The sequence below is a fragment of the Stenella coeruleoalba genome (genome assembly GCF_951394435.1).
Source record: "Stenella coeruleoalba genome assembly, contig: scaffold_57, whole genome shotgun sequence".
Taxonomy (NCBI): domain Eukaryota; kingdom Metazoa; phylum Chordata; class Mammalia; order Artiodactyla; family Delphinidae; genus Stenella; species Stenella coeruleoalba.
The window spans coordinates 1246582-1273440 of record NW_027646459.1 but is presented as its reverse complement, the minus strand read 5'-3'; the positions used below and the strand labels follow the sequence as shown (position 1 = coordinate 1273440).

General features: G+C 43.9%; 1 long non-coding RNA gene across 18 annotated transcripts in view; it reads right to left on the bottom strand.

Moving 5' to 3' along the window:
• Positions 1 to 26859, bottom strand: part of LOC307181094 — a 500233-nt gene that overhangs the window by 274491 nt on the left and 198883 nt on the right. For 15 of the 18 annotated variants that reach the window (XR_013825874.1, XR_013825875.1, XR_013825876.1 and 12 more), the window contains exon 2: positions 7997 to 8082. This is a non-coding gene — a long non-coding RNA (uncharacterized lncRNA). Of the gene's footprint in view, positions 1 to 7996; positions 8083 to 9580; positions 9600 to 25368; positions 25392 to 26859 lie in introns of those variants that run through there. The other 3 variants (XR_013825889.1, XR_013825890.1, XR_013825891.1) reach the window with 3 other exon arrangements.

Genomic DNA, 26859 nt, shown 5'->3' with positions numbered 1-26859 from the left:
CCCAAAGTTTGGGACGCCTTGGTTTACAAGAACCTCGTTTACAGTACAAGTTCAACATCGCATAAAGTGAAAAATGGATAAAGAAGTTGTGGTATTTACTTACAAAGCAATATCACTCAGCAATGAAATCTATGTCATCAGGCCCTTAACAGCAGAGTGAGTGGATTCAGGTATGATGATTCTAACTGAAATAAGTCACACAGAAAAAGAAACATCATAAGATATCTGTAATACACGGAATGTAAACTTGGCTACACAGGAACTGAATTCCAAAACAGAACAGGGTCTCAAATTTAGAAAACCAACTTATGCTTGCTTAAGGGGAAAGGTGAGTTGGGGTGCTGCATAAAACCAGAGATTGAAATGAGCACAGATAAAGTTCCTTAAGCCAAATATGGAATAGACAAGAGCTACTCCTTGCTCAACGAAATGGACTCAACACCCCATATTAAACGCCTAAGAATGTACCTGACTAGTAAGTATCTTAAAACCTATGGATTGCTATGTCTCCAAAAGAGAATCAAGCGTGCGTGCAGGGGCATAAACGCAGCAGTGATAGGATTGGAGAGGTTCGGTGAGCAAATGAAGACCCTGTGAAGTCATATTGCATGGTACCCATTCCACGGGTTTCAACTACCCAGGTTTAAGGTATTCTTCCTTCAGCTAAAACATGCATGTGGAACCCAGAGTACGATCAACCGTGTGAACGGGAGACGTGTTCAAATATGTCTCAGTTTTCCTCCCCTGGCACTCGGGTGCAACATTCCACATGCTTTACTAACACTCTCCCCACTTGGAGAGTCAGCGCCTTTAACCTCCTGTTTGGCCCAGTTTGCAATTTCTGCGGGAGATGAACAGGAATAGGGAGAACCAATGAGAGACTAGCTGGAGGTGTCTGGACGGGCAAATATAACTCTCATTTCCCACCAGGAAGAGGAAATAACCAAAGGCTCAGCGTGCCGTGCCAGAACCAGATTAGGGCCTGAAGCCATCCTGCGGTGTTGCGGCCAGCTCAAAAGAAAGCGAGTTGAAGAAAGGAGCTCAGGGGCACTGTAATTCACAAACCTGCAGAGTTATAAATGACAGCTATCGTCCAAAAATAGACTGAAGTAAGGCTGCCAAGAGGACTTGAAAGCGGGGCAGAATTGCAGGAAACTGATTTCAGGAGGTAGACTGGAATTGCATTGAAAGCATAGGAAAAGAGGCAGAACGTCCACAATGATGCACTTGGCCAAAAAGGGCATATGCGTTTTTTCCTGAATATATTCAGGAAAAAACGCATACGCACTTTTTGGCCAACCAAGCAAGCTTGCAAAGGAAATCTGCACTAAAATGAAGTCTCACTTCGCCCCAGTCAAAAGGGCCATCTGAAAAAAGTGTAAAATCCAGAAAGGCAGGACAGGCCATGGAGAACTGGGAGCCTTGTTGTGCTGATGGGCGGGATGTAAATTGCCAACAGACACTCGGGAGAAGTGTATGGTGTTTCCTGAAACATCTAAAAAACAAAGCAACAGAGCCTAGAGCACTTCCACTTATGGTCCTATAGCTTAGGGAAATTAAAATCAAAAAGACACAGCCACCCCAAAGTTTAGGACGCCTATGTTTACAAGAACCTCATTTACAGTACAAGTTCAACATCGCAGAAAGTGAAAAATGGATAAAGAAGTTGTGGTATTTACTTACAAAGCAATATCACTCAGCAATGAAATCTATGTCATCAGGCCCTTAGCAGCACAATGAGTGGATTCAGGTATGATGATTCTAACTGAAATAAGTCACACAGAAAAAGAAACATCATAAGATATCAGTAATACATGGAATGTAAACTTGGCTACACAGGAACTGAATTACAGAACAGAACAGGGTCTCAAATTTAGAAAACCAACTTATGCTTGCTTAAGGGGAAAGGTGAGTTGGGGTGCTGCATAAAACCAGAGATTGAAATGAGCACAGATAAAGTTCCTTAAGCCAAATATGGAATAGACAAGAGCTACTCCTTGCTCAATGAAATGGACTCAACACCCCATATTAAACGCCTAAGAATGTACCTGACTAGTAAGTATCTTAAAACCTATGGATTGCTATGTCTCCAAAAGAGAATCAAGCGTGCGTGCAGGGGCATAAACGCAGCAGTGATAGGATTGGAGAGGTTCGGTGAGCAAATGAAGACCCTGTGAAGTCATATTGCATGGTACCCATTCCACGGGTTTCAACTACCCAGGTTTAAGGTATTCTTCCTTCAGCTAAAACATGCATGTGGAACCCAGAGTATGATCAACCGTGTGAACGGGAGACGTGTTCAAATATGTCTCAGTTTTCCTCCCCTGGCACTCGGGTGCAACATTCCACATGCTTTACTAACACTCTCCCCACTTGGAGAGTCAGCGCCTTTAACCTCCTGTTTGGCCCAGTTTGCAATTTCTGCGGAAGATGAACAGGAATAGGGAGAACCAATGAGAGACTAGCTGGAGGTGTCTGGACGGGCAAATATAACTCTCATTTCCCACCAGGAAGAGGACATAACCAAAGGCTCAGCGTGCCGTGCCGGAACCAGATTAAGGCCTGAAGCCATCCTGCGGTGTTACGGCCAGCTCAAAAGAAAGCGAGTTGAAGAAAGGAGCTCAGGGGCACTGTAATTCACAAACCTGCAGAGTTATAAATGACAGCTATCGTCCAAAAATAGACTGAAGTAAGGCTGCCAAGAGGACTTGAAAGCGGGGCAGAATTGCAGGAAACCGATTTCAGGAGGTAGACTGGAATTGCATTGAAAGCATAGGAAAAGAGGCAGAACGTCCACAATGATGCACTTGGCCAAAAAGGGCGTATGCGTTTTTTCCTGAATATATTCAGGAAAAAACGCATACCCACTTTTTGGCCAACCAAGCAAGCTTGCAATGGAAATCTGCACTACAATGAAGTCTCACTTCCCCCTGGTCAAAAGGGCCATCTGAAAAAAGTGTAAAATCCAGAAAGGCAGGACAGACCATGGAGAACTGGGAGCCTTGTTATGCTGATGGGCGGGATGTAAATTGCCAACAGACACTCGGGAGAAGTGTATGGTGTTTCCTGAAACATCTAAAAAACAAAGCAACAGAGCCTAGGGCACTTCCACTTATGGTCCTATAGCTTAGGGAAATTAAAATCAAAAAGACACATCCACCCCAAAGTTTGGGACGCCTCTGTTTACAAGAACCTCATTTACAGTACAAGTTCAACATCGCAGAAAGTGAAAAATGGATAAAGAAGTTGTGGTATTTACTTACAAAGCAATATCACGCAGCAATGAAATCTGTGTCATCAGGCCCTTAGCAGCACAATGAGTGGATTCAGGTATGATGATTCTAACTGAAATAAGTCACACAGAAAAAGAAACATCATAAGATATCAGTAATACACGGAATGTAAACTTGGCTACACAGGAACTGAATTACAGAACAGAACAGGGTCTCAAACTTAGAAAACCAACTTATGCTTGCTTAAGGGGAAAGGTGAGTTGGGGTGCTGCATAAAACCAGAGATTGAAATGAGCACAGATAAAGTTCCTTAAGCCAAATATGGAATAGACAAGAGCTACTCCTTGCTCAAAGAAATGGACTCAACACCGCATATTAAACGCCTAAGAATGTACCTGACTAGTAAGTATCTTAAAACCTAGGGATTGCTATGTCTCCGAAAGAGAATCAAGCATGTGTACAGGGGCATAAATGCAGCAGTGATAGGATTGGAGATGTTCGGTGAGCAAATGAAGACCCTTTGAAGTCATATTGCATGGTACCCATTACGCGGGTCTCAACTCTCCAGGTTTAAGGTATTCTTCCTTCAGCTAAAACATGCATGTGGAACCCAGAGTATGATCAACCATGTGAACGGGAGACGTGTTCAAATATGTCTCAGTTTTCCTCCCCTGGTACTCGGGTGCAACATTCCAGACGCTTTACTAACACTCTCCCGACTTGGAGAGTCAGTCCCTTTAACCTCCTTTTTGGCCCAGTTTGCAATTTCTGCGGAAGATGAACAGGAATACCGAGAACCAATGAGAGGCTAGCTGGAGATGTCTGGACGGGCAAATTTAACTCTCATTTCCCACCAGGAAGAGGAATTAACCAAAGGCTCAGAATGCCGGGCCGGAACCAGATTAGGGCCTGAAGCCATCATGCGGTGTTGCGGCCAGGTCACAAGAAAGCGAGTTGAAGAAAGGAGCTCAGGGGCACTGTAATTCACAAACCTGCAGAGTTATAAATGACAGCTATCGTCCAAAAATAGACTGAAGTAAGGCTGCCAAGAGGACTTGAAAGCAGGGCAGAATTGCAGGAAACTGATTTCAGGAGGTAGACTGGAATTGCATTGAAAGCATAGGAAAAGAGGCAGAACGTCCACAATGATGCACTTGGCCAAAAAGGGCGTATGCGTTTTTTCCTGAATATATTCAGGAAAAAACGCATACGCCCTTTTTGGCCAACCAAGCAAGCTTGCAAAGGAAATCTGCACTACAATGAAGTCTCACTTCCCCCCGGTCAAAAGGGCCATCTGAAAAAAGTGTAAAATCCAGAAAGGCAGGACAGGCCATGGAGAACTGGGAGCCTTGTTATGCTGATGGGCGGGATGTAAATTGCCAACAACCACTCGGGAGAAGTGTATGGTGTTTCCTGAAACATCTAAAAAACAAAGCAACAGAACCTAGGGCACTTCCACTTATGGTCCTATAGCTTAGGGAAATTAAAATCAAAAAGACACAGCCACCCCAAAGTTTGGAACGGCTCTGTTTACAAGAAACTCGTTTACAGTACAAGTTCAACATCGCAGAAAGTGAAAAATGGATAAAGAAGTTGTGGTATTTACTTACAAAGCAATATCACTCAGCAATGAAATCTGTGTCATCAGGCCCTTAGCAGCACAATGAGTGGATTCAGGTATGATGATTCTAACTGAAATAAGTCACACAGAAAGAGAAACATCATAAGATATCAGTAATACACGGAATGGAAACTTGGCTACACAGGAACTGAATTACAGAACAGAACAGGGTCTCAAATTTAGAAAACCAACTTATGCTTGCTTAAGGGGAAAGGTGAGTTGGGGTGCTGCATAAAACCAGAGATTGAAATGAGCACAGATAAAGTTCCTTACGCCAAATATGGAATAGACAAGAGCTACACCTTGCTCAACGAAATGGACTCAACACCCCATATTAAACGCCTAAGAATGTACCTGACTAGTAAGTATCTTAAAACCTATGGATTGCTATGTCTCCGAAAGAGAATCAAGCATGTGTACAGGGGCATAAACGCAGCAGTGATAGGATTGGAGAGGTTCGGTGAGCATATGAAGACCCTTTTAAGTCATATTTCATGGTACCCATTCCACGGGTCTCAACTCTCCAGGTTTAAGGTATTCTTCCTTCAGCTAAAACATGCATGTGGAACCCAGAGTATGATCAACCATGTGAACGGGAGACTTGTTCAAATATATCTCAGTTTTCCTCCCCTGGTACTCGGGTGCAACATTCCAGACGCTTTACTAACACTCTCCCGACTTGGAGAGTCAGTCCCTTTAACCTCCTGTTTGGCCCAGTTTGCAATTTCTGCGGAAGATGAACAGGAATAGCGAGAACCAATGAGAGGCTAGCTGGAGGTGTCTGGACGGGCAAATTTAACTCTCATTTCCCACCAGGAAGAGGAATTAACCAAAGGCTCAGCATGCCGGGCCGGAACCAGATTAGGGCCTGAAGCCATCCTGCGGTGTTGCGGCCAGGTCACAAGAAAGCGAGTTGAAGAAAGGAGCTCAGGGGCACTGTAATTCACAAACCTGCAGAGTTATAAATGACAGCTATCGTCCAAAAATAGACTGAAGTAAGGCTGCCAAGAGGACTTGAAAGCGGGGCAGAATTGCAGGAAACCGATTTCAGGAGGTAGACTGGAATTGCATTGAAAGCATAGGAAAAGAGGCAGAACGTCCACAATGATGCACTTGGCCAAAAAGGGCATATGCGTTTTTTCCTGAATATATTCAGGAAAAAACGCATACGCCCTTTTTGGCCAACCAAGCAAGCTTCCAAAGGAAATCTGCACTACAATGAAGTCTCACTTCCCCCCGGTCAAAAGGTCATCTGAAAAAAGTGTAAAATCCAGAAAGGCAACAGGCCATTGAGAACTGGGAGCCTTGTTATGCTGATGGGCGGGATGTAAATTGCCAACAGACACTCAGGAGAAGTGTATGGTGTTTCCTGAAACATCTAAAAAACAAAGCAACAGAGCCTAGGGCACTTCCACTTAAAGTCCTATAGCTTAGGGAAATTAAAATCAAAAAGACACAGCCACCCCAAAGTTTGGAACGGCTCTGTTTACAAGAACCTCGTTTACAGTACAAGTTCAACATCGCAGAAAGTGAAAAATGGATAAAGAAGTTGTGGTATTCACTTACAAAGCAATATCACTCAGCAATGAAATCTATGTCATCAGGCCCTTAGCAGCACAATGAGTGGATTCAGGTACGATGATTCTAACTGAAATAAGTCACACAGAAAAAGAAACATCATAAGATATCACTAATACACGGAATGTAAACTTGGCTACACAGGAACTGCATTCCAAAACAGAACAGGGTCTCAAATTCAGAAAACCAACTTATGCTTGCTTAAGGGGAAAGGTGAGTTGGGGTGCTGCATAAAACCAGAGATTGAAATGAGCACAGATAAAGTTCCTTAAGCCAAATATGGAATAGACAAGAGCTACTCCTTGCTCAACGAAATGGACTCAACACCGCATATTAAACGCCTAAGAATGTACCTGACTAGTAAGTATATTAAAACCTATGGATTGCTATGTCTCCGAAAGAGAATCAAGCATGTGTACAGGGGCATAAACGCAGCAGTGATAGGATTGGAGAGGTTCGGTGAGCAAATGAAGACCCTTTGAAGTCATATTGCATGGTACCCATTCCACGGGTTTCAACTACCCAGGTTTAAGGTATTCTTCCTTCAGCTAAAACATGCATGTGGAACCTAGAGTATGATCAACCATGTGATCGGGAGACGTGTTCAAATATGTCTCAGTTTTCGTACCCTGGTACTCGGGTGCAATATTCCAGACGCTTTACTAACACTCTCCCGACTTGGAGAGTCAGTCCCTTTAACCTCCTGTTTGGCCCAGTTTGCAATTTCCGCGGAAGATGAACAGGAATAGCGAGAACCAATGAGAGACTAGCTGGAGGTGTCTGGACGGGCAAATTTAACTCTCATTTCCCACCAGGAAGAGGAATTAACCAAAGGCTCAGCGTGCCGTGCCGGAACCAGATTAGGGCCTGAAGCCATCATGCGGTGTTGCGGCCAGGTCACAAGAAAGCGAGTTGAAGAAAGGAGCTCAGGGGCACTGTAATTCACAAACCTGCAGAGTTATAAATGACAGCTATCGTCCAAAAATAGACTGAAGTAAGGCTGCCAAGAGGACTTGAAAACGGGGCAGAATTGCAGGAAACCGATTTCAGGAGGTAGACTGGAATTGCATTGAAAGCATAGGAAAAGAGGCAGAACGTCCACAATGATGCACTTGGCCAAAAAGGGCGTATGCGTTTTTTCCTGAATATATTCAGGAAAAAACGCATACGCCCTTTTTGGCCATCCAAGCAAGCTTGCAAAGGAAATCTGCACTACAATGAAGTCTCACTTCCCCCCGGTCAAAAGGGCCCTCTGAAAAAAGTGTAAAATCCAGAAAGGCAGGACAGGCCATGGAGAACTGGGAGCCTTGTTATGCTGATGGGCGGGATGGAAATTGCCGACAGACACTCCGGAGGAGTGTATGGTGTTTCCTGAAACATCTAAAAAACAAAGCAACAGAGCCTAGGGCACTTCCACTTATGGTCCTATAGCTTAGGGAATTTAAAATCAAAAAGACACAGCCACCCCAAAGTTTGGAACAGCTCTGTTTACAAGAACCTCGTTTACAGTACAAGTTCAACATCGCAGAAAGTGAAAAATGCATAAAGAATTTGTGGTATTTACTTAAAAAGCAATATCACTCAGCAATGAAATCTGTGTCATCAGGCCCTTAGCAGCACAATGAGTGGATTCAGGTATGATGATTCTAACTGAAATAAGTCACACAGAAAAAGAAACATCATAAGATATCAGTAATACACGGAATGTAAACTTGGCTACACAGGAACTGAATTACAGAACAGAACAGGGTCTCAAATTTCGAAAACCAACTTATGCTTGCTTAAGGGGAAAGGTGAGTTGGGGTGCTGCATAAAACCAGAGATTGAAATGAGCACAGATAAAGTTCCTTAAGCCAAATATGGAATAGACAAGAGCTACTCCTTGCTCAACGAAATGGACTCAACACCGCATATTAAAAGCCTAAGAATGTACCTGACTAGTAAGTATATTAAAACCTATGGATTGCTATGTCTCCGAAAGAGAATCAAGCATGTGTACAGGGGCATAAACGCAGCAGTGATAGGATTGGAGAGGTTCGGTGAGCAAATGAAGACCCTTTGAAGTCATATTGCATGGTACCCATTCCACGGGTTTCAACTACCCAGTTTTTAGGTATTCTTCATTCAGCTAAAACATGCATGTGGAACCTAGAGTATGATCAACCATGTGAACGGGAGACGTGTTCAAATATGTCTCAGTTTTCCTCCCCTGGTACTCGGGTGCAACATTCCAGACGCTTTACTAACACTCTCCCCACTTGGAGAGTCAGCGCCTTTAACCTCCTGTTTGGCCCAGTTTGCAATTTCTGCGGAAGATGAACAGGAATAGCGAGAACCAATGAGAGACTAGCTGGAGGTGTCTGGACGGGCAAATTTAACTCTCATTTCCCACCAGGAAGAGGAATTAACCAAAGGCTCAGCGTGCCGTGCCGGAACCAGATTAGGGCCTGAAGCCATCCTGCGGTGTTGCGGCCAGGTCACAAGAAAGCGAGTTGAAGAAAGGAGCTCAGGGGCACTGTAATTCACAAACCTGCAGAGTTATAAATGACAGCTATCGTCCAAAAATAGACTGAAGTAAGGCTGCCAAGAGGACTTGAAAGCGGGGCAGAATTGCAGGAAACCGATTTCAGGAGGTAGACTGGAATTGCATTGAAAGCATAGGAAAAGAGGCCGAACGTCCACAATGATGCACTTGGCCAAAAAGGGCGTATGCGTTTTTTCCTGAATATATTCAGGAAAAAACGCATACGCCCTTTTTGGCCAACCAAGCAAGCTTGCAAAGGAAATCTGCACTACAATGAAGTCTCACTTCCCCCCGGTCAAAAGGGCCATCTGAAAAAAGTGTAAAATCCAGAAAGGCAGGACAGGCCATGGAGAACTGGGAGCCTTGTTATGCTGATGGGCGGGATGTAAATTGCCAACAACCACTCGGGAGAAGTGTATGGTGTTTCCTGAAACATCTAAAATACAAAGCAACAGAACCTAGGGCACTTCCACTTATGGTCCTATAGCTTAGGGAAATTAAAATCAAAAAGACACAGCCACCCCAAAGTTTGGAACGGCTCTGTTTACAAGAACCTCGTTTACAGTACAAGTTCAACATCGCAGAAAGTGAAAAATGGATAAAGAATTTGTGGTATTTACTTACAAAGCAATATCACGCAGCAATGAAATCTGTGTCATCAGGCCCTTAGCAGCACAATGAGTGGATTCAGGTATGATGATTCTAACTGAAATAAGTCACACAGAAAAAGAAATATCATAAGATATCAGTAATACACGGAATGTAAACTTGGCTACACAGGAACTGAATTACAGAACAGAACAGGGTCTCATATTTAGAAAACCAACTTATGCTTACTTAAGGGGAAAGGTGAGTTGGGGTGCTACATAAAACCAGAGATTGAAATGAGCACAGATAAAGTTCCTTAAGCCAAATATGGAATAGACAAGAGCTACTCCTTGCTCAACGAAATGGACTCAACACCGCATATTAAACGCCTAAGAATGTACCTGACTAGTAAGTATCTTAAAACCTATGGATTGCCATGTCTCCGAAAGAGAATCAAGCATGTGTGCAGGTGCATAAACGCAGCAGTGATAGGATTGGAGAGGTTCGGTGAGCAAATGAAGACCCTTTGAAATCATATTGCATGGTACCCTTTACACGGGTTTCAACTACCCAGGTTTTAGGTATTCTTCCTTCAACTAAAACATGCATGTGGAACCTAGAGTATGATCAACCATGTGATCTGGAGACCTGTTCAAATATGTCTCAGTTTTCGTACCCTGGTACTCGGGTGCAACATTCCAGACGCTTTACTAACACTCTCCCCACTTGGAGAGTCAGCGCCTTTAACCTCCTGTTTGGCACAGTTTCCAATTTCTGCGGAAGATGAACAGGAATAGCGAGAACCAATGAGAGGCTAGCTGGAGATGTCTGGACGGGCAAATTTAACTCTCATTTCCCACCAGGAAGAGGAAATAACCAAAGGCTCAGCGTGCCGTACCGGAACCAGATTAGGGCCTGAAGCCATCCTGCGGTGTTGCGGCCAGCTCAAAAGAAAGCGAGTTGAAGAAAGGAGCTCAGGGGCACTGTAATTCACAAACCTGCAGAGTTATAAATGACAGCTATCGTCCAAAAATATACTGAAGTAAGGCTGCCAACAGGACTTGAAAGCGGGGCAGAATTGCAGGAAACCGATTTCAGGAGGTAGACTGGAATTGCATTGAAAGCATAGGAAAAGAGGCAGAACGTCCACAATGATGCACTTGGCCAAAAAGGGCGTATGCGTTTTTTCCTGAATATATTCAGGAAAAAACGCATACGCCCTTTTTGGCCAACCAAGCAAGCTTGCAAAGAAATCTGCACTACAATGAAGTCTCACTTCCCCCCGGTCAAAAGGGCCATCTAATAAAAGTGTAAAATCCAGAAAGGCAGGACAGGCCATGGAGAACTGGGAGCCTTGTTATGCTGATGGGCGGGATGTAAATTGCCAACAACCACTCGGGAGAAGTGTATGGTGTTTCCTGAAACATCTAAAAAACAAAGCAACAGAGCCTAGGGCACTTCCACTTATGGTCCTATAGCTTAGGGAAATTAAAATCAAAAAGACACAGCCACCCCAATGTTTGGAACGGCTCTGTTTACAAGAACCTCGTTTACAGTACAAGTTCAACATCGCAGAAAGTGAAAAATGGATAAAGAAGTTGTGGTATTCACTTACAAAGCAATATCACTCAGCAATGAAATCTATGTCATCAGGCCCTTAGCAGCACAATGAGTGGATTCAGGTATGATGATTCTAACTGAAATAAGTCACACAGAAAAAGAAACATCATAAGATATCAGTAATACACGGAATGGAAACTTGGCTACACAGGAACTGAATTACAGAACAGAACAGGGTCTCAAATTTAGAAAACGAACTTATGCTTGCTTAAGGGGAAAGGTGAGTTGGGGTGCTGCATAAAACCAGAGATTGAAATGAGCACAGATAAAGTTCCTTAAGCCAAATATGGAATAGACAAGAGCTACTCCTTGCTCAACGAAATGGACTCAACACCGCATATTAAACGCCTAAGAATGTACCTGACTAGTAAGTATCTTAAAACCTATGGATTGCTATGTCTCCGAAAGAGAATCAAGCATGTGTGCAGGTGCATAAACGCAGCAGTGATAGGATTGGAGAGGTTCGGTGAGCAAATGAAAACCCTTTGAAATCATATTGCATGGTACCCATTCCACGGGTTTTAACTACCCAGGTTTTAGGTATTCTTCCTTCAGCTAAAAATTGCATGTGGAACCTAGAGTATGATCAACCATGTGATCGGGAGACCTGTTCAAATATGTCTCAGTTTTCGTACCCTGGTACTCGGGTGCAACATTCCAGACGCTTTACTAACACTCTCCCCACTTGGAGAGTCAGCGCCTTTAACCTCCTGTTTGGCCCAGTTTCCAATTTCTGCGGAAGATGAACAGGAATAGCGAGAACCAATGAGAGGCTAGCTGGAGATGTCTGGACGGGCAAATTTAACTCTCATTTCCCACCAGGAAGAGGAATTAACCAAAGGCTCAGCGTGCCGTGCCAGAACCAGATTAGGGCCTGAAGACATCCTGCAGTGTTGCGGCCAGGTCACAAGAAAGCGAGTTGAAGAAAGGAGCTCAGGGGCACTGTAATTCACAAACCTGCAGAGTTATCAATGACAGCTATCGTCCAAAAATATACTGAAGTAAGGCTGCCAAGAGGACTTGAAAGCGGGGCAGAATTGCAGGAAACCGATTTCAGGAGGTAGACTGGAATTGCATCGAAAGCATAGGAAAAGAGGCAGAACGTCCACAATGATGCACTTGGCCAAAAAGGGCGTATGCGTTTTTTCCTGAATATATTCAGGAAAAAACGCATATGCCCTTTTTGGCCAACCAAGCAAACTTGCAAAGGAAATCTGCACTACAATGAAGTCTCACTTCCCCCCGGTCAAAAGGGCCATCTGAAAAAAGTGTAAAATCCAGAAAGGCAGGACAGGCCATGGAGAACTGGGAGCCTTGTTATGCTGATGGGCGGGATGTAAATTGCCAACAGACCCTCAGGAGAAGTGTATGGTGTTTCCTGAAACATCTAAAAAACAAAGCAACAGAGCCTAGGGCACTTGCGCTTATGGTCCTATAGCTTAGGGAAATTAAAATCAAAAAGACACAGCCACCCCAAAGTTTGGGACGCCTCCGTTTACAAGAACCTCGTTTACCGTACAAGTTCAATATCACAGAAAGTGAAAAATGGATAAAGAACTTGTGGTACTTACGTACAATGCAGTATCACTCAGCAATGAAATCTATGTCATCAGGCCCGTAGCAGCATAATGAGTGGATTCAGGTACGATGATTCTAACTGAAATAAGTCACACAGAAAAAGAAACATCATAAGATATCACTAATACACGGAATGTAAACTTGGCTACACAGGAACTGCATTCCAACACAGAACAGGGTCTCAAATTTAGAAAACCAACTTATGCTTGCTTAAGGTGAAAGGTGAGTTGGGGTGCTGCATAAAACCAGAGATTGAAATGAGTACAGATAAAGTTCCTTAAGCCAAATATGGAATAGACAAGAGCTACTCCTTGCTCAACGAAATGGACACAAAACCCCATATTAAACGCCTAAGAATGCACCTGACTAGTAAGTATCTTAAAACCTATGGATTGCTATGTCTCCGAAAGAGAAACAAGCACGTGTACAGGGGCATAAACGCAGCAGTGATAGGATTGGAGAGGTTCGTGAGCAAATGAAGACCCTTTGAAGTCATATTGCATGGTACCCATTCCACGGGTTTCAACTACCCAGCTTTAAGGTATTCTTCCTTCATCTAAAACATGCATGTGGAACCTAGAGTATGATCAACCATGTGATCGGGAGACGTGTTCAAATATGTCTCAGTTTTCGTACCCTGGTACTCGGGTGCAACATTCCAGACGCTTTACTAACACTCTCCCCACTTGGAGAGTCAGTCCCTTTAACTTCCTGTTTGGCCCAGTTTGCAATTTCTGCGGAAGATGAACAGGAATAGCGAGAACCAATGAAAGACTAGCTGGAGGTGTCTGGATGGGCAAATATAACTCTCATTTCCCACCAGGAAGAGGAATTAACCAAAGGCTCAGCGTGCCGTGCCAGAACCAGATTAGGGCCTGAAGCCATCCTGCGGTGTTGCGGCCAGGTCACAAGAAAGCGAGTTGAAGAAAGGAGCTCAGGGACACTGTAATTCACAAACCTGCAGAGTTATAAATGACAGCTATCGTCCAAAAATAGACTGAAGTAAGGCTGCCAAGAGGACTTGAAAGCAGGGCAGAATTGCAGGAAACCGATTTCAGGTGGTAGACTGGAATTGCATTGAAAGCATAGGAAAAGAGGCAGAAGGTCCAAAATGATGCACTTGGCCAAAAAGGGCGTATGCGTTTTTTCCTGAATATATTCAGGAAAAAACGCATACGCCCTTTTTGGCCAACCAAGCAAGCTTGCAAAGGAAATCTGCACTACAATGAAGTCTCACTTCCCTCCGGTCAAAAGGGCCATCTGAAAAAAGTGTAAAATCCAGAAAGGCAGGACAGGCCATGGAGAACTGGGAGCCTTGTTATGCTGATGGGCGGGATGTAAATTGCCAGCAACCACTCGGGAGAAGTGTATGGTGTTTCCTGAAATATCTAAAAAACAAAGCAACAGAACCTAGGGCACTGCCACTTATGGTCCTATAGCTTAGGGAAATTAAAATCAAAAAGACACAGCCACCCCAAAGTTTGGAACGGCTCTGTTTACAAGAACCTCGTTTACAGTACAAGTTCAACATCGCAGAAAGTGAAAAATGGATAAAGAAGTTGTGGTATTTACTTACAAAGCAATATCACTCAGCAATGAAATCTGTGTCATCAGGCCCTTAGCAGCACAATGAGTGGATTCAGGTATGATGATTCTAACTGAAATAAGTCACACAGAAAAAGAAACATCATAAGATATCAGTAATACACGGAATGGAAACTTGGCTACACAGGAACTGAATTACAGAACAGAACAGGGTCTCAAATTTAGAAAACCAACTTATGCTTGCTTAAGGGGAAAGGTGAGTTGGGGTGCTGCATCAAACCAGAGATTGAAATGAGCACAGATAAAGTTCCTTAAGCCAAATATGGAATAGACAAGAGCTACTCCTTGCTCAACGAAATGGACTCAACACCGCATATTAAACGCCTAAGAATGTACCTGACTAGTAAGTATCTTAAAACCTATGGATTGCTATGTCTCCGAAAGAGAATCAAGCATGTGTACAGGGGCATAAACGCAGCAGTGATAGGATTGGAGAGGTTCGGTGAGCAAATGAAGACCCTTTGAAGTCATATTGCATGGTACCCATTACACGGGTCTTAACTCTCCAGGTTTAAGGTATTCTTCCTTCAGCTAAAACATGCATGTGGAACCCAGAGTATGATCAACCATGTGAACGGGAGACGTGTTCAAATATGTCTCAGTTTTCCTCCCCTGGTACTCGGGTGCAACATTCCAGACGCTTTACTAACACTCTCCCGACTTGGAGAGTCAGTCCCTTTAACCTCCTGTTTGGCCCAGTTTGCAATTTCTGCGGAAGATGAACAGGAATAGCGAGAACCAATGAGAGATTACCTGTAGGAGTCTGGACGGGCAAATTTAACTCTCATTTCCCACCAGGAAGAGGAATTAACCAAAGGCTCAGCGTGCCGTGCCGCAACGAGATTAGGGCCTGAAGCCATCCTGCGGTGTTGCGGCCAGGTCACAAGAAAGCGAGTTGAAGAAAGGAGCTCAGGGGCACTGTAATTCACAAACCTGCAGAGTTATAAATGACAGCTATCGTCCAAAAATAGACTGAAGTAAGGCTGCCAAGAGGACTTGAAAGCGGGGCAGAATTGCAGGAAACCGATTTCAGGAGGTAGACTGGAATTGCATTGAAAGCATAGGAAAAGAGGCAGAACGTCCACAATGATGCACTTGGCCAAAAAGGGCATATGCGTTTTTTCCTGAATATATTCAGGAAAAAACGCATACGCCCTTTTTGGCCAACCAAGCAAGCTTGCAAAGGAAATCTGCACTACAATGAAGTCTCACTTCCCCCCGGTCAAAAGGGCCATCTGAAAAAAGTGTAAAATCCCGAAAGGCAGGACAGGCCATGGAGAACTGGGAGCCTTGTTATGCTGATGGGCGGGATGTCAACTGCCAAGAACCACTTGGGAGAAGTGTATGGTGTTTCCTGAAACAACTAAAAAACACAGCAACAGAACCTAGGGCACTTCCACTTATGGTCCTATAGATTAGGGAAATTAAAATGAAAAAGAAACAGCCACCCCAAAGTTTCGAACGGCTCTGTTTACAAGAACCTCGTTTACAGTACAAGTTCAACATCGCAGAAAGTGAAAAATGGATAAAGAAGTTGTGGTATTTACTTACAAAGCAATATCACTCAGCAATGAAATCTGTGTCATCAGGCCCTTAGCAGCACAATGAGTGGATTCAGGTATGATGATTCTAACTGAAATAAGTCACACAGAAAAAGAAACATCATAAGATATCACTAATACACGGAATGTAAACTTGGCTACACAGGAACTGCATTCCAAAACAGAACAGGGTCTCAAATTTAGAAAACCAACTTATGCTTGCTTAAGGGTAAAGGTGAGTTGGGGTGCTGCATAAAACCAGAGATTGAAATGAGCACAGATAAAGTTCCTTAAGCCAAATATGGAATAGACAAGAGCTACTCCTTGCTCAACGAAATGGCCTCAAAACCCCATATTAAACGCCTAAGAATGTACCTGACTAGTAAGTATCTTAAAACCTATGGATTGCTATGTCTCCAAAAGAGAATCAAGCGTGTGTACAGGGGCATAAACGCAGCAGTGATAGGATTGGAGAGGTTCGGTGAGCAAATGAAGACCCTTTGAAGTCATATTGCATGGTACCCATTACACGGGTCTCAACTCTCCAGGTTTAAGGTATTCTTCCTTCAGCTAAAACATGCATGTGGAACCCAGAGTATGATCAACCATGTGAACGGGAGACGTGTTCAAATATGTCTCAGTTTTCCTCCCCTGGTACTCGGGTGCAACATTCCAGACGCTTTACTAACACTCTCCCGACTTGGAGAGTCAGTCCCTTTAACCTCCTGTTTGGCCCAGTTTGCAATTTCTGCGGAAGATGAACAGGAATAGCGAGAACCAATGAGAGGCTAGCTGGAGGTGTCTGGACGGGCAAATTCAACTCTCATTTCCCACCAGGAAGAGGAATTAACCAAAGGCTCAGCATGCCGGGCCGGAACCAGATTAGGGCCTGAAGCCATCCTGCGGTGTTGCGGCCAGGTCACAAGAAAGCGAGTTGAAGAAAGGAGCTCAGGGGCACTGTAATTCACAAACCTGCAGAGTTATAAATGACAGCTATCGTCCAAAAATAGACTGAAGTAAGGCTGCCAAGAGGACTTGAAAGCGGGGCAGAATTGCAGGAAACCGATTTCAGGAGGTAGACTGGAATTGCATTGAAAGCATAGGAAAAGAGGCAGAACGTCCACAATGATGCACTTGGCCAAAAAGGGCGTATGCGTTTTTTCCTGAATATATTCAGGAAAAAACGCATACGCCCTTTTTGGCCAACCAAGCAAGCTTGCAAAGGAAATCTGCACTACAATGAAGTCTCACTTCCCCCCGGTCAAAAGGGCCATCTGAAAAAAGGGTAAAATCCAGAAAGGCAGGACAGGCCATGGAGAACTGGGAGCCTTGTTATGCTGATGGGTGGGATGTAAATTGCCAAGAACCACTTGGGAGAAGTGTATGGTGTTTCCTGAAACAACTAAAAAACAAAGCAACAGAACCTAGGGCACTTCCACTTATGGTCCTATAGCTTAAGGAAATTAAAATGAAAAAGACACAGCCACCTCAAAGTTTGGAACGGCTCTGTTTACAAGAACCTCATTTACAGTACAAGTTCAACATCGCAGAAAGTGAAAAATGGATAAAGAAGTTGTGGTATTTACTTACAAAGCAATATCACTCAGCAATGAAATCTGTGTCATCAGGCCCTTAACAGCACAATGAGTGGATTCAGGTATGATGATTCTAACTGAAATAAGTCACACAGAAAAAGAAACATCATAAGATATCACTAATACACGGAATGTAAACTTGGCTACACAGGAACTGCATTCCAAAACAGAACAGGGTCTCAAATTTAGAAAACCAACTTATGCTTGCTTAAGGGGAAAGGTGAGTTGGGGTGCTGCATAAAACCAGAGATTGAAATGAGCACAGATAAAGTTCCTTAAGCCAAATATGGAATAGACAAGAGCTACTCCTTGCTCAACGAAATGGACTCAAAACCCCATATTAAACGCCTAAGAATGTACCTGACAAGTAAGTATCTTAAAACCTATGGATTGCTATGTCTCCAAAAGAGAATCAAGCGTGTGTACAGGGGCATAAACGCAGCAGTGATAGGATTGGAGAGGTTCGGTGAGCAAATGAAGACCCTTTGAAGTCATATTGCATGGTACCCATTACACGGGTCTCAACTCTCCAGGTTTAAGGTATTCTTCCTTCAGCTAAAACATGCATGTGGAACCCAGAGTATGATCAACCATGTGAACGGGAGACGTGTTCAAATATGTCTCAGTTTTCCTCCCCTGGTACTCGGGTGCAACATTCCAGACGCTTTACTAACACTCTCCCGACTTGGAGAGTCAGTCCCTTTAACCTCCTGTTTGGCCCAGTTTGCAATTTCTGCGGAAGATGAACAGGAATAGCGAGAACCAATGAGAGGCTAGCTGGAGGTGTCTGGACGGGCAAATTTAACTCTCATTTCCCACCAGGAAGAGGAATTAACCAAAGGCTCAGCATGCCGGGCCGGATCCAGATTAGGGCCTGAAGACATCCTGCGGTGTTGCGGCCAGGTCACAAGAAAGCGAGTTGAAGAAAGGAGCTCAGGGGCACTGTAATTCACAAACCTGCAGAGTTATAAATGACAGCTATCGTCCAAAAATAGACTGAAGTAAGGCTGCCAAGAGGACTTGAAAGCGGGGCAGAATTGCAGGAAACCGATTTCAGGAGGTAGACTGGAATTGCATTGAAAGCATAGGAAAAGAGGCAGAACGTCCACAATGATGCACTTGGCCAAAAAGGGCGTATGCGTTTTTTCCTGAATATATTCAGGAAAAAACGCATACGCCCTTTTTGGCCAACCAAGCAAGCTTCCAAAGGAAATCTGCACTACAATGAAGTCTCACTTCCCCCTGGTCAAAAGGCCATCTGAAAAAAGTGTAAAATCCAGAAAGGCAACAGGCCATTGAGAACTGGGAGCCTTGTTATGCTGATGGGCGGGATGTAAATTGCCAACAGACACTCAGGAGAAGTGTATGGTGTTTCCTGAAACATCTAAAAAACAAAGCAACAGAACCTAGGGCACTTCCACTTATGGTCCTATAGCTTAGGGAAATTAAAATCAAAAAGACACAGCCACCCCAAAGTTTGGAACGGCTCTGTTTACAAGAACCTCGTTTACAGTACAAGTTCAACATCGCAGAAAGTGAAAAATGGATAAAGAAGTTGTGGTATTCACTTACAAAGCAATATCACTCAGCAATGAAATCTATGTCATCAGGCCCTTAGCAGCACAATGAGTGGATTCAGGTACGATGATTCTAACTGAAATAAGTCACACAGAAAAAGAAACATCATAAGATATCACTAATACACGGAATGTAAACTTGGCTACACAGGAACTGCATTCCAAAACAGAACAGGGTCTCAAATTTAGAAAACCAACTTATGCTTGCTTAAGGGGAAAGGTGAGTTGGGGTGCTGCATAAAACCAGAGATTGAAATGAGCACAGATAAAGTTCCTTAAGCCAAATATGGAATAGACAAGAGCTACTCCTTGCTCAACGAAATGGACTCAAAACCCCATATTAAACGCCTAAGAATGTACCGGACTAGTAAGTATCTTAAAACCTATGGATTGCTATGTCTCCAAAAGAGAATCAAGCGTGTGTACAGGGGCATAAACGCAGCAGTGATAGGATTGGAGAGGTTCGGTGAGCAAATGAAGACCCTTTGAAGTCATATTGCATGGTACCCATTACACGGGTCTCAACTCTCCAGGTTTAAGGTATTCTTCCTTCAGCTAAAACATGCATGTGGAACCCAGAGTATGATCAACCATGTGAACGGGAGACGTGTTCAAATATGTCTCAGTTTTCCTCCCCTGGTACTCGGGTGCAACATTCCAGACGCTTTACTAACACTCTCCCGACTTGGAGAGTCAGTCCCTTTAACCTCCTGTTTGGCCCAGTTTGCAATTTCTGCGGAAGATGAACAGGAATAGCGAGAACCAATGAGAGGCTAGCTGGAGGTGTCTGGACGGGCAAATTTAACTCTCATTTCCCACCAGGAAGAGGAATTAACCAAAGGCTCAGCATGCCGGGCCGGAACCAGATTAGGGCCTGAAGCCATCCTGCGGTGTTGCGGCCAGGTCACAAGAAAGCGAGTTGAAGAAAGGAGCTCAGGGGCACTGTAATTCACAAACCTGCAGAGTTATAAATGACAGCTATCGTCCAAAAATAGACTGAAGTAAGGCTGCCAAGAGGACTTGAAAGCGGGGCAGAATTGCAGGAAACCGATTTCAGGAGGTAGACTGGAATTGCATTGAAAGCATAGGAAAAGAGGCAGAACGTCCACAATGATGCACTTGGCCAAAAAGGGCGTATGCGTTTTTTCCTGAATATATTCAGGAAAAAACGCATACGCCCTTTTTGGCCAACCAAGCAAGTTTGCAAAGGAAATCTGCACTACAATGAAGTCTCACTTCCCCCCGGTCAAAAGGGCCATCTGAAAAAAGTGTAAAATCCAGAAAGGCAGGACAGGCCATGGAGAACTGGGAGCCTTGTTATGCTGATGGGCGGGATGTAATTTGCCAACCACCACTCGGGAGAAGTGTATGGTGTTTCCTGAAACATCTAAAAAACAAAGCAACAGAACCTAGGGCACTTCCACTTATGGTCCTATAGCTTAGGGAAATTAAAATGAAAAAGACACAGCCACCCCAAAGTTTGGAACGGCTCTGTTTACAAGAACCTCGTTTACAGTACAAGTTCAACATCGCAGAAAGTGAAACATGGATAAAGAAGTTGTGGTATTTACTTACAAAGCAATATCACTCAGCAATGAAATCTGTGTCATCAGGCCCTTAGCAGCACAATGAGTGGATTCAGGTATGATGATTCTAACTGAAATAAGTCACACAGAAAAAGAAACATCATAAGATATCACTAATACACGGAATGTAAACTTGGCTACACAGGAACTGCATTCCAAAACAGAACAGGGTCTCAAATTTAGAAAACCAACTTATGCTTGCTTAAGGGGAAAGGTGAGTTGGGGTGCTGCATAAAACCAGAGATTGAAATGAGCACAGATAAAGTTCCTTAAGCCAAATATGGAATAGACAAGAGCTACTCCTTGCTCAACGAAATGGACTCAACACCCCATATTAAACGCCTAAGAATGTACCTGACAAGTAAGTATCTTAAAACCTATGGATTGCTATGTCTCCAAAAGAGAATCAAGCGTGTGTACAGGGGCATAAACGCAGCAGTGATAGGATTGGAGAGGTTCGGTGAGCAAATGAAGACCCTTTGAAGTCATATTGCATGGTACCCATTACACGGGTCTCAACTCTCCAGGTTTAAGGTATTCTTCCTTCAGCTAAAACATGCATGTGGAACCCAGAGTATGATCAACCATGTGAACGGGAGACGTGTTCAAATATGTCTCAGTTTTCCTCCCCTGGTACTCGGGTGCAACATTCCAGACGCTTTACTAACACTCTCCCGACTTGGAGAGTCAGTCCCTTTAACCTCCTGTTTGGCCCAGTTTGCAATTTCTGCGGAAGATGAACAGGAATAGCGAGAACCAATGAGAGGCTAGCTGGAGGTGTCTGGACGGGCAAATTTAACTCTCATTTCCCACCAGGAAGAGGAATTAACCAAAGGCTCAGCATGCCGGGCCGGATCCAGATTAGGGCCTGAAGACATCCTGCGGTGTTGCGGCCAGGTCACAAGAAAGCGAGTTGAAGAAAGGAGCTCAGGGGCACTGTAATTCACAAACCTGCAGAGTTATAAATGACAGCTATCGTCCAAAAATAGACTGAAGTAAGGCTGCCAAGAGGACTTGAAAGCGGGGCAGAATTGCAGGAAACCGATTTCAGGAGGTAGACTGGAATTGCATTGAAAGCATAGGAAAAGAGGCAGAACGTCCACAATGATGCACTTGGCCAAAAAGGGCGTATGCGTTTTTTCCTGAATATATTCAGGAAAAAACGCATACGCCCTTTTTGGCCAACCAAGCAAGCTTCCAAAGGAAATCTGCACTACAATGAAGTCTCACTTCCCCCTGGTCAAAAGGCCATCTGAAAAAAGTGTAAAATCCAGAAAGGCAACAGGCCATTGAGAACTGGGAGCCTTGTTATGCTGATGGGCGGGATGTAAATTGCCAACAGACACTCAGGAGAAGTGTATGGTGTTTCCTGAAACATCTAAAAAACAAAGCAACAGAACCTAGGGCACTTCCACTTATGGTCCTATAGCTTAGGGAAATTAAAATCAAAAAGACACAGCCACCCCAAAGTTTGGAACGGCTCTGTTTACAAGAACCTCGTTTACAGTACAAGTTCAACATCGCAGAAAGTGAAAAATGGATAAAGAAGTTGTGGTATTCACTTACAAAGCAATATCACTCAGCAATGAAATCTATGTCATCAGGCCCTTAGCAGCACAATGAGTGGATTCAGGTACGATGATTCTAACTGAAATAAGTCACACAGAAAAAGAAACATCATAAGATATCACTAATACACGGAATGTAAACTTGGCTACACAGGAACTGCATTCCAAAACAGAACAGGGTCTCAAATTTAGAAAACCAACTTATGCTTGCTTAAGGGGAAAGGTGAGTTGGGGTGCTGCATAAAACCAGAGATTGAAATGAGCACAGATAAAGTTCCTTAAGCCAAATATGGAATAGACAAGAGCTACTCCTTGCTCAACGAAATGGACTCAAAACCCCATATTAAACGCCTAAGAATGTACCGGACTAGTAAGTATCTTAAAACCTATGGATTGCTATGTCTCCAAAAGAGAATCAAGCGTGTGTACAGGGGCATAAACGCAGCAGTGATAGGATTGGAGAGGTTCGGTGAGCAAATGAAGACCCTTTGAAGTCATATTGCATGGTACCCATTACACGGGTCTCAACTCTCCAGGTTTAAGGTATTCTTCCTTCAGCTAAAACATGCATGTGGAACCCAGAGTATGATCAACCATGTGAACGGGAGACGTGTTCAAATATGTCTCAGTTTTCCTCCCCTGGTACTCGGGTGCAACATTCCAGACGCTTTACTAACACTCTCCCGACTTGGAGAGTCAGTCCCTTTAACCTCCTGTTTGGCCCAGTTTGCAATTTCTGCGGAAGATGAACAGGAATAGCGAGAACCAATGAGAGGCTAGCTGGAGGTGTCTGGACGGGCAAATTTAACTCTCATTTCCCACCAGGAAGAGGAATTAACCAAAGGCTCAGCATGCCGGGCCGGAACCAGATTAGGGCCTGAAGCCATCCTGCGGTGTTGCGGCCAGGTCACAAGAAAGCGAGTTGAAGAAAGGAGCTCAGGGGCACTGTAATTCACAAACCTGCAGAGTTATAAATGACAGCTATCGTCCAAAAATAGACTGAAGTAAGGCTGCCAAGAGGACTTGAAAGCGGGGCAGAATTGCAGGAAACCGATTTCAGGAGGTAGACTGGAATTGCATTGAAAGCATAGGAAAAGAGGCAGAACGTCCACAATGATGCACTTGGCCAAAAAGGGCGTATGCGTTTTTTCCTGAATATATTCAGGAAAAAACGCATACGCCCTTTTTGGCCAACCAAGCAAGTTTGCAAAGGAAATCTGCACTACAATGAAGTCTCACTTCCCCCCGGTCAAAAGGGCCATCTGAAAAAAGTGTAAAATCCAGAAAGGCAGGACAGGCCATGGAGAACTGGGAGCCTTGTTATGCTGATGGGCGGGATGTAATTTGCCAACCACCACTCGGGAGAAGTGTATGGTGTTTCCTGAAACATCTAAAAAACAAAGCAACAGAACCTAGGGCACTTCCACTTATGGTCCTATAGCTTAGGGAAATTAAAATGAAAAAGACACAGCCACCCCAAAGTTTGGAACGGCTCTGTTTACAAGAACCTCGTTTACAGTACAAGTTCAACATCGCAGAAAGTGAAACATGGATAAAGAAGTTGTGGTATTTACTTACAAAGCAATATCACTCAGCAATGAAATCTGTGTCATCAGGCCCTTAGCAGCACAATGAGTGGATTCAGGTATGATGATTCTAACTGAAATAAGTCACACAGAAAAAGAAACATCATAAGATATCACTAATACACGGAATGTAAACTTGGCTACACAGGAACTGCATTCCAAAACAGAACAGGGTCTCAAATTTAGAAAACCAACTTATGCTTGCTTAAGGGGAAAGGTGAGTTGGGGTGCTGCATAAAACCAGAGATTGAAATGAGCACAGATAAAGTTCCTTAAGCCAAATATGGAATAGACAAGAGCTACTCCTTGCTCAACGAAATGGACTCAAAACCCCATATTAAACGCCTAAGAATGTACCTGACAAGTAAGTATCTTAAAACCTATGGATTGCTATGTCTCCAAAAGAGAATCAAGCGTGTGTACAGGGGCATAAACGCAGCAGTGATAGGATTGGAGAGGTTCGGTGAGCAAATGAAGACCCTTTGAAGTCATATTGCATGGTACCCATTACACGGGTCTCAACTACCCAGGTTTAAGGTATTCTTCCTTCAGCTAAAACATGCATGTGGAACCTAGAGTATGATCAACCATGTGATCGGGAGACGTGTTCAAATATGTCTCAGTTTTCCTCCCCTGGTACTCGGGTGCAACATTCCAGACGCTTTACTAACACTCTCCCGACTTGGAGAGTCAGTCCCTTTAACCTCCTGTTTGGCCCAGTTTGCAATTTCTGCGGAAGATGAACAGGAATAGCGAGAACCAATGAGAGGCTAGCTGGAGGTGTCTGGACGGGCAAATTTAACTCTCATTTCCCACCAGGAAGAGGAATTAACCAAAGGCTCAGCGTGCCGTGCCGGAACCAGATTAGGGCCTGAAGCCATCCTGCGGTGTTGCGGCCAGCTCACAAGAAAGCGAGTTGAAGAAAGGAGCTCAGGGGCACTGTAATTCACAAACCTGCAGAGTTATAAATGACAGCTATCGTCCAAAAATAGACTGAAGTAAGGCTGCCAAGAGGACTTGAAAGCGGGGCAGAATTGCAGGAAACCGATTTCAGGAGGTAGACTGGAATTGCATTGAAAGCATAGGAAAAGAGGCAGAACGTCCACAATGATGCACTTGGCCAAAAAGGGCGTATGCGTTTTTTCCTGAATATATTCAGGAAAAAACGCATACGCCCTTTTTGGCCAACCAAGCAAGCTTGCAAAGGAAATCTGCACTACAATGAAGTCTCACTTCCCCCCGGTCAAAAGGGCCATCTGAAAAAAGTGTAAAATCCAGAAAGGCAGGACAGGCCATGGAGAACTGGGAGCCTTGTTATGCTGATGGGCGGGATGTAAATTGCCAACAACCACTCGGGAGAAGTGTATGGTGTTTCCTGAAACATCTAAAAAACAAAGCAACAGAGCCTAGGGCACTTCCACTTATGGTCCTATAGCTTAGGGAAATTAAAATCAAAAAGACACAGCCACCCCAAAGTTTGGAACGGCTCTGTTTACAAGAACCTCGTTTACAGTACAAGTTCAACATCGCAGAAAGTGAAAAATGGATAAAGAAGTTGTGGTACTTACGTACAATGCAGTATCACTCAGCAATGAAATCTGTGTCATCAGGCCCTTAGCAGCACAATGAGTGGATTCAGGTATGATGATTCTAACTGAAATAAGTCACACAGAAAAAGAAACATCATAAGATATCACTAATACACGGAATGTAAACATGGCTACACAGGAACTGAATTACAGAACAGAACAGGGACTCAAATTTAGAAAACCAACTTATGCTTGCTTAAGGGGAAAGGTGAGTTGGGGTGCTGCATAAAACCAGAGATTGAAATGAGCACAGATAAAGTTCCTTAAGCCAAATATGGAATAGACAAGAGCTACTCCTTGCTCAACGAAATGGACTCAACACCGCATATTAAACGCCTAAGAATGTACCTGAATAGTAAGTATCTTAAAACCTATGGATTGCTATGTCTCCGAAAGAGAATCAAGCATGTGTACAGGGGCATAAATGCAGCAGTGATAGGATTGGAGGGGTTCGTGAGCAAATGAAGACCCTTTGAAGTCATATTGCATGGTACCCATTCCACGGGTTTCAACTACCCAGGTGTAAGGTATTCTTCCTTCAGCTAAAACATGCATGTGGAACCTAGAGTATGATCAACCATGTGATCGGGAGACGTGTTCAAATATGTCTCAGTTTTCGTACCCTGGTACTCGGGTGCAAAATTCCAGACGCTTTACTAACACTCTCCCCACTTGGAGAGTCAGTCCCTTTAACCTCCTGTTTGGCCCAGTTTGCAATTTCTGTGGAAGATGAACAGGAATAGCGAGAACCAATGAGAGACTAGCTGGAGGTGTCTGGACGGGCAAATTTAACTCTCATTTCCCACCAGGAAGAGGAATTAACCAAAGGCTCAGCGTGCCGTGCTGGAACCAGATTAGGGCCTGAAGACATCCTGTGGTGTTGCAGCCAGGTCACAAGAAAGCGAGTTGAAGAAAGGAGCTCAGGGGCACTGTAATTCACAAACCTGCAGAGTTATAAATGACAGCTATCGTCCAAAAATAGACTGAAGTAAGGCTGACAAGAGGACTTGAAAGCGGGGCAGAATTGCAGGAAACCGATTTCAGGAGGTAGACTGGAATTGCATTGAAAGCATAGGAAAAGAGGCCTAACGTCCACAATGATGCACTTGGCCAAAAAGGGCGTATGCGTTTTTTCCTGAATATATTCAGGAAAAAACGCATACGCCCTTTTTGGCCAACCAAGCAAACTTGCAAAGGAAATCTGCACTACAATGAAGTCTCACTTCTCCCCGGTCAAAAGGGCCATCTGAAAAAAGTGTAAACTCCAGAAAGGCATGACAGGCCATTGAGAACTGGGAGCCTTGTTATGCTGATGGGCGGGATGTAAATTGCCAACAGACACTCAGGAGAAGTGTATGGTGTTTCCTGAAACATCTAAAAAACAAAGCATCAGAGCCTAGGGCACTTCCACTTATGGTCCTATAGCTTAGGGAAATTAAAATCAAAAAGACACAGCCACCCCAAAGTTTG